This window comes from Telopea speciosissima, unplaced genomic scaffold (assembly GCF_018873765.1).
Source record: "Telopea speciosissima isolate NSW1024214 ecotype Mountain lineage unplaced genomic scaffold, Tspe_v1 Tspe_v1.0056, whole genome shotgun sequence".
NCBI classification, from domain to species: Eukaryota; Viridiplantae; Streptophyta; class Magnoliopsida; order Proteales; family Proteaceae; genus Telopea; species Telopea speciosissima.
In genome coordinates, this window is record NW_025317392.1 from 107,543 (window position 1) to 115,939 (window position 8,397).

Consider the following 8,397-nt stretch of genomic DNA (forward strand, 5'->3'; position numbering starts at 1 on the left):
TCCGCTTTCCTCTCCTTTCTGTCTGGCTCCTATTCTCTCTGCCTTCCTTCTATTCTCTCTGCATTTTTTCTGATCCTCCTCTCTTTCTGTCTTTTTTTCCTCCCAGGATGATGACTCCTCTTTGCTTTCTTTTCCTCTCTTTTCTGTTCTGCTTATTCTCTCTCGGATTTCCCCTCCTTTCTCTCCGTCCTTCCCAATGACGAGACCCTTCTCTTTTCCAATTCTTTTCTTTTGCCTTGCTGTCCACTTTCTTTTCACTCTCCTCTCTTTTCTCTCTCCCCTCCTACAGAATGGGATCTTTATCACCTCCAGTTTGCTGACCGGCCCAGTTCTCCAGTTCCTCTAACAAAAGGGGGCTGAAATGACCTCTCTACCCATGCCCAAACACCCTACCCGGGTGGAGTCCACTATTCCCCTATTAGAGGAACTGGGGAACTGGGCCGGTCAGCAAACTGGAGGTGATAATTTTCCTACAGAATGACGACCTTCCTCATTTAAAAAATTCTTTTCTCTTTTAAACCTCCCCCTTCCATTTTAGGGTTTAGGTCATTTTTCTATTCTACCCTCTTTCCCAAACTAGGTTTAGATATTTTTTTTTTTTCCACTTTTTCCCTTCCCGCTTTTGTTTCTTCTTTTTATTTTTCAATTTTACCCTCTCCCTTTAATAAGTTAGGGCTTTAAAATCCTCCCCATTTTACCCTCACCTTTAGATAGGGTTTGTTAGATTTTAATTATGTTTTCCATTTTACCCCCACCTTTAATAGATTTAGGCTTTATTGCTTTTGTCTTTTTTGTTTTCGATTTTGCCCCTCCAAATTGATCCCTCAATGGGCTTGACCCAATAAACCTTCATGGGCCGGGGTTTAGATATTCTATTTTATTTTCTTATTTATTCTTTGGTATCTGAGACAGATTGCCAGCACTCTGTGCGTCATCATCGCCAGGGAGGGTGACAAAAATTAGATGTCTACAATGGTTTAACCTCAAAAACTGATTGGGTATATTCAAAAGAGAAGAGTTATAAGAGTAGGATTTCATGTGGTTGGTTGTCTATTTGAGAAGAGAATGAATCCAACCATGGATTCATCAATATTGATCGAAAATTGAAGATTTTCCCCATTGATTCAGCAAGGGATGACATGAGAGGATGATACAAGATAACCAAAGGTGATTGGAGGTGATGAAGGTAAGGATCTTACCTAAAAATAGGGGTTTATCAAGATAGCAGCCCCTCAATCGGCCTTCTTTCTTCTTCTTCTTCTTCTCCTTTCTCTTCTTTTCCTTTCCCTTCTTTTCCCTCTTTTTCAATCGGTTTCTCTAAAGGATGAGTGAACGGGTTCTTAGAGATAGGTTTGTATTTAATTAACTCTTATTTTATTTAGGCGGTTAACGGATTGCTCATTGTTTAAATTGTTTTTTAGTTTTTGTTTGATGAACCCACGTGTAATCACACAAACCCCACACCAATTCCAAAGTGCTTATTGTTTAATTAATTCTTTTATTTATTAGTTGGTTTGAGTTTTAGATAAATTTGCTTATTTAAACGTTCATATCTGAATTAACCGACCTTAGCACTAACTGCCAATTTTGTTTCTTAGTGATAGGTTTTTACTTATCCTAACATGTGTCGGTTTTCAGTTTAGATAGATTTTAGTTATTTAATAACTTAGTATCTCAAATAACCGACTTAATACTAATTGCAAAGTTTGTCATTTAGTGGTGGGTTTTATTTGTTTATGCTTTAAGCCGACCCCCAACATAGGTATTTAGAATTTGTGGGTCCCATGGGTTCAAAAATATTAGGAAAAACATTCCAACCCATGATTCGGGACGCGACGGTGAGATCTCCGACTCAAAACACTGGGTTCCGCACTTTCAAGAGCAAAAATCCATGATAGTACGATTCTCTAGTTGATGCAGCAATCAACTAGTACATCAACCTGAGAATCCAGTTTTTGTTTTCTCCGTGTTGGAACATCCAAAAGTCAAAACGTTCCGCAAGCGGTTCCACACAGACATATTTATAATACCAGAAACACCTAATACGAGGTTAGGATCCCTTACCGCGAGTTGTACATCTGCGCGTGGATTTCACAACTGCACGGGGGAGGTATCTGTCATTTTGCTGACAAGTGGCGGGTTACCATCGGGATTCCTTCTTCATCTTCTACCCGTTCAAACATCAAATCAATACTTCGTAACGCACACAATGCCACGACATCGGGTTCCAGATCTACATTCGGATTCGGGTTAGGGTTCGGGTCAATTTTTTTTCAGGCCGTAACATTTTCCCCACCTTACAAAAATTTTATCTTCGAAATTTGACGTATCCGGGAATCCATATAGGCGAGGTTACCTTTTCCTCCTACCTTTTGTCACCCAAACTTTCCTTGATTCAATGCGATTACATCATAATATCTTTTTGTCTTGATTATACCACTAAGGTTCAATTCTCTAGTTATCCAAATCACACCCAGGTTTGGTTGACCTAAGGCTCTGCCTGATATAAGAGCCTAAAGGGAAACGAATTCCAAATGCATATTCCAATAAATCAACTGATCAACCTATCATTGCGTATTTCACTCACTAATCTATGTTTCTTACGGTTTGGGATTAAAGGGTAAAAGTCTATACTGCCTTGTCTACACAGCTTTTCTTATGAAGGCCTTTATTATGGTTATTCAACACCTAAGTCAACTTTAGAATGATTTGGAATATTGATGAAATCCCTACTGTTCACTCCTAATAACGGAGGGAACGTTCGGTGACCCATTACTCCATTCATACCCATTATTGAGCAAGGTCTCGTCAAAAGTCCTTCGATTTTGGTCTCTTTCCATTCTCGGCTATTCTTGGCTATACTTGACACCCGTTATTTAATTTACAGATTTTGTTATTTACCACCCATTACTTGGTACACTTTAAATTTATCTGAATTCAGCCTGAAATGTTCAATTTATCTGGTTCACGATTATATAACCTTATCGAGACTTAATTATGTGTCTTGGTCTCTCACCGATCCTCTAGAATCTAGATACGAATCAAAGATTTTCTAATGGTTAAGATTCATACACTTCGTTTAGATTCACAACATATCCAGCAAAAATGCTAACCACTAATTTGTATTCTAAGTTCTTCTAGGGCACATTCATCTTGTCACAAAACAGTGGAACCAAAAAGTGTGATGTACCAGAATTAATTAATACTCGATCAGGTGAGAATGATATGGATAAAGTACCTGTTACCACAACCGGATTTATCTCAGTTTCTTCCATGGTTAAGGCAAAGTCTTGCTCTTGAACTTTGTTGCTTTGGGGCTAGTAAGGTCGAGCAATAGGTGGAACTTTTTGTAGTGCTCCAAACCTGCGTCGAGGACAATCTCTAGACATATGTTCGGGCAGTTTACTTGCAGGATCATCTAAAAAGAGAAAATTCCACAGGGGTGAGCTCCACTGAGCTCAGCAAGTAAAGGATTGACCACACACACACAAGCATGCATCCTAAATGTATGGGTTCAATTTTAATATTAATCCACCTAACAAACAAATGCCTAAGGGGGGTCGGTGCTACGACAACAACTCGGGAGACGTTCTCGGTTCCTTCCTAACCTCCCCGAGACGTAACCTAAATTGTTGTAGGGAGCCCATAGTGGTTATTGGTATTATATACCTTCCCATGGGTAGACCCCGATAATCATAGCCGGGACCCCATCCCGGTGTCCTTCACACTCCTCAGTGACAGGGAGCTATGATCAACCAACACCTGAACCCCTGCTGGTAAGGGTTGTAGCACTAAGGAATGACATTCCTAGCCATATGCGCTAAATGTCATAGTACGAGGTGTACAGTGCTCCTGCATCCCATACTACGGCACACCATACCTCTCATTTCCAAGCCGACTACGGCATCCAATCTATCACAAGAATTCATATTGCATATATTGGAGATTAATTATAGACCAATAGAAGGGCTAGCGTTATAGACTTAGATGACTTAGAAGCTGCTTACTTTGAAACGGATTTAAAAAGTGAATTTGAAGATTTTTTAACATAAAAAATCAGACTTTTTTGGCCTATCGATGACCGAGCTACTCTGATACTACTCCTTACCTCACCCAACGAGCGAAGTCGCCGAAGCGAGTCTAAAGTCCAAAGAGTGATCTTTGAACGAGGCTTTCAAGCCAGCCTTACTCATAGTAGAGTGTAAGGTAGGTTTGGGTATAGCAGGACTTGAACCTGCGACCATTAGGTTAAAAGCCCAATGCTCTACCAACTGAGCTATACACCCAAAAAAAGATGTGTCCACGTTGCAATATTCACATTCATAAATCATAAACAATGAATTCAAATAATATCATAAATAAGACAGGAATTTAAATATGCAAATGATTCCTAGCAAGTACATCTAAGAATGAAATAAACACTCTTAAAATAAATCAAAGCCTACCCCCACTTACCTTGTTATGATCGAGATAGTTGATGTTGGGTTTTGTTCGGTGTTGGTGGTCGGCGCGACTTGACGAGCAAATGGTAACGTCCTACGAATGTTTAACCACATCCGGTGTTAGAAAACGTCAAGAACTCGTGTGAAGTCCTAGGGTTACTCTGCGGTAAAGTGGGATAGGGTTAAGGATGTGTTTACAAGTGAAACGGCATCTCAGGTTGATGAGGCAATTAACCGGGACATCGACCTGAGATGGTAGTGTTCTAAAAATTGAAATAATTATTCTCTGGTTGATGAACCAGTCAACTAGGACACCAACCTGAGATGCACAGCAGCCCAAAAATCACAGAATTTCATGGTTTCGATGGGGTTTTGGTTGGAATTCCATCTATTTAATCGGGGAATTTTGCTCACACGTCTATTTCCATGCTGTGGACCCATCTTACGATCCAATTACAGGGCAAAGCAGGGTTCTTAAGGATGGGTACAACCATGGCTGCCATTCCTTGTTTTAAATTTGTAAAACAGTCACATATGGCTGAAATAATTTTCTATTGCTTCAATTTCAGTAGTAGATATGTGAACTAGGCAGTAAACAGGCTAACCTAGGGCTAAGGTTTAGATTTAGATCATTCATGGAGTAATTGGTTTAATTGCTAAAATTTCTAAACCAATTAATTGTGGAAACCAGTAGAGAAACCATCTCATGGTTTAATTTAAAAAACTGATTGGGTATATTTAAAAGAGAAGAGTTATAAGAGTAGGATTTCATGTGGTTGGTTGTCTATTTGAGAAAAGAATGAATCCAACCATAGATTCATCAATACTGATCGAAAATTGAAGATTTTCCCCTTTGATTCAGCAAGGGATGACATGAGAGGATGATAGAAGATAACCAAAGGTGATTAGAGGTGATGAAGGTAAGGATCTTACCTAAAAATAGGGGTTTATCAAGATAGCAGCCCCTCAATCGGCCTTCTTTCTTTTTCTTCTTCTTCTTCTCCTTTCCCTTCTTTTCCTTTCCCTTCTTTTCCCTCTTTTTCAATCGGTTTCTCTAAAGGATGAGTGAACGGGTTCTTAGAGATAGGTTTTTATTTAATTAACTCTTATTTTATTTAGGCGGTTAACAGATTGCTCATTGTTTAATTTGTTTTTTAGTTTTTGTTTGATGAACCCACGTGTAATCACTCAAACCCCACACCAATTCCAAAGTGCTTATTGTTTAATTAATTCTTTTATTTATTAGTTGGTTTGAGTTTTAGATAAATTTGCTTATTTAAATTTTCATATCTGAATTAACCGACCTTAGCACTAATTGCCAATTTTGTTTCTTAGTGATAGGTTTTTACTTATTTATATAATCTCTCCTAACATGTGTCGATTTTTAGTTTAGATAGATTTTAGTTATTTAATAATTTAGTATCTCAAATAACCGACTTAATACTAATTGCAAAGTTTGTCATTTAGTGGTGGATTTTATTTGTTTATGCTTTAAGCCGACCCCCAACATAGGTATTTAGATTTTGTGGGTCCCATGGGTTAAAAAATGTTGGGAAAAACATTCCAACCCATGATTCGGGACGCGGCGGTGAGATCCCTGACTCAAAACATTGGGTCCTGCACTTCCAAGAGCAAAATTCCGTGATAGTATGATTCTCTGGTTGATGCAGCAATCAACTAGTACATCAACCTGAGAATCCAGTTTTTGTTTTCTCCGTGTCGGAACATTCAAAAGTCAAAACGTTCCGCAAGCGGATCCACATGGACATATTTATAATACCAGAAACACCTAATACGAGGTTAGGGTCCCTTATCGCGAGTTGTACATCTGCGCGTGGATTTCACAACCGCACGGGGGAGGTATCTATGATTTTGCCAACAAGCGGCGGGTTACCACCGGGATTCCTTCTTCATCTTGTACTCGTTTAAACATCAAATCAATACTTCGTAACGCACACAATGCCACGACTTCGGGTTCCAGATCTATATTCGGATTCGGGTTAGGCTTCGGGTCAATTTTTTTCCAGGCCATAACAACCTTCATCTTCAATATCGAAGTCTTATCAATGGGCCTGGATCTGTCCTTCTCTATGTACTCCCCCGCCAAAGGAACCCCAAAGTGCTGAAAGACTAGGGTAAGGAACTTCCTATAAGGAAGATTCCCATCATCGGGATTCTGCGCATGATACAACATGGCCTGGAGCAAAAGATATGGGAGGTTTATGATTGGACCCCCTCTGCCGGCTCCCAAGAGACAATAGGTGATGTAGGCCCTCACCATAGATATGCTACCCCGATTGCCGCCCTTGGGGTAGATATTGTAGGTAACACACCTACTAATCACTCTAGTACTGGGCTTGTAGGAAGCCTCAGATTTAGGTGTGCTCTGTGACCTTGTCAGTGCTTTGAAGGCTGTCTTCCTAGTCTCCAAAGAAAACATCTCCGAAATGTCCATGCGAGGTTTGTAGTAACAGCTCTCCCCAGTATTGGGTAAACTCAGAATCTCTTCTAGTGAAGCAATAGTCAAATGGATGTCCACTCCCTTCACACTACTCTCAGGTCCAAACTCTCGTGCCCCAGATGGCATCAAGTTGCAATAGAAGTACCGAACCAAGTTGGGATAACAAGGCGGCTCGGTAGGAGACAACATAGAAGCCCAACCTAGGGCATTGAACCTAGCAAAGAGGCTATATTGGTGGAAGTCCTCTACCCGAACCACACAACCATTCATAATTTTGAGGGATTTAAAAATTTTCCAATCCCAGAAATGCTCATACCTAGAAAAGAGGAACTAGTCGAACTCGGGCTCCTCCGAAGAAGAAGAATCTTCTCTAGGAGATGATGGAGGCACTGAGGATGATGAGGAATCCTCAGACTCAACTCAAAGTCGCTTCCGAGCCATAGATTTCCTAGCCATACGGTGGCTTGTAGACATTTTCTACAAAAGAGAAGAAAAGAAGATAGTTAGGGCAAGGAAAATTAGTAAAAACCCTAGTTAAAGCAAGATTGAAAGAAAAGAACACCTAACAAGGGAATGTAGCTAAGAAATCTTACTTAGGCATGTGTGGATTTGCAAGGAACTCGAGGGAATGTGAGGATTTGGTGTGGAATTAGTCACACTACCCTCCAAAGACTTTTCCTAGGTGTTTAGAGAGGTTTAGAAGGAGTTAGGAATGAAATGGGCCCCTCTCGGACTCATATACCTACGCCCCAATTCTCTGGACGATGGCACTGGGCGATGTGTCAACGCCCAGAGACATCGCCCAGTGAATGTATTTTGCTGATTTTTGGATTTTAACTCATTGGAACTTGGGATTTACCTAAAATAACCTTGTTAAACATAAAAGTACAGACTTTTATTAATGTTTTAAAAAAAATATATACATGGATAAAAAATTTATTAAGCTAAGAAGTTAAGTAAACACAACTTTCATGAATTCAAAGGAATGCAATTTCTACATGGGGTTTGAGTAAAACATATAGGGACTTGGAAAATTTTGCTAATATGTTTAATATGAGTTTCTAATATATATAAATATAAATTTATATGTATACATACTTATGAGAAGCAGTGTGTGCAATATTAAATTAATACATGCTTGAATATTGAGATGTACGAACTGACTGGAGTGTTGCCATGCAAAATCGGACTTAGATACATAGGTATGTTGTAATATGTATTTACTATGAGCAAGGAGTGTAGATCTTGCCCTATCCAAGGTATAGAACAGCCAAGACTAGGATATCATAGGTTGTCTAGCCAATCAAAACACTTTAGCCGCTAAGGTACCTTGGGCCAACCCAAGTATATTTTTATTGATTTTTAGTTATTTAAATTCCAATAGACACGTACTTAATTCTTTCAATTAAGTATAACCTGATGCTTAGAACCATTTTCTATGACAGGACCTATTACCTCAGCCAAGGCTGGAGACCCCAGCATCATGATCTATAT

General features: G+C 39.4%; 1 non-coding gene across 1 annotated transcript; it reads right to left on the reverse strand.

Annotated features, from left to right (window-relative positions):
- Nucleotides 1–4,213: 4,213 nt before the first annotated feature.
- Nucleotides 4,214–4,286, reverse strand: TRNAK-UUU. Its single transcript has one exon. It is a non-coding gene; the product is annotated as a tRNA-Lys (tRNA).
- Between the last annotated feature and the right edge of the window lie 4,111 nt (nucleotides 4,287–8,397).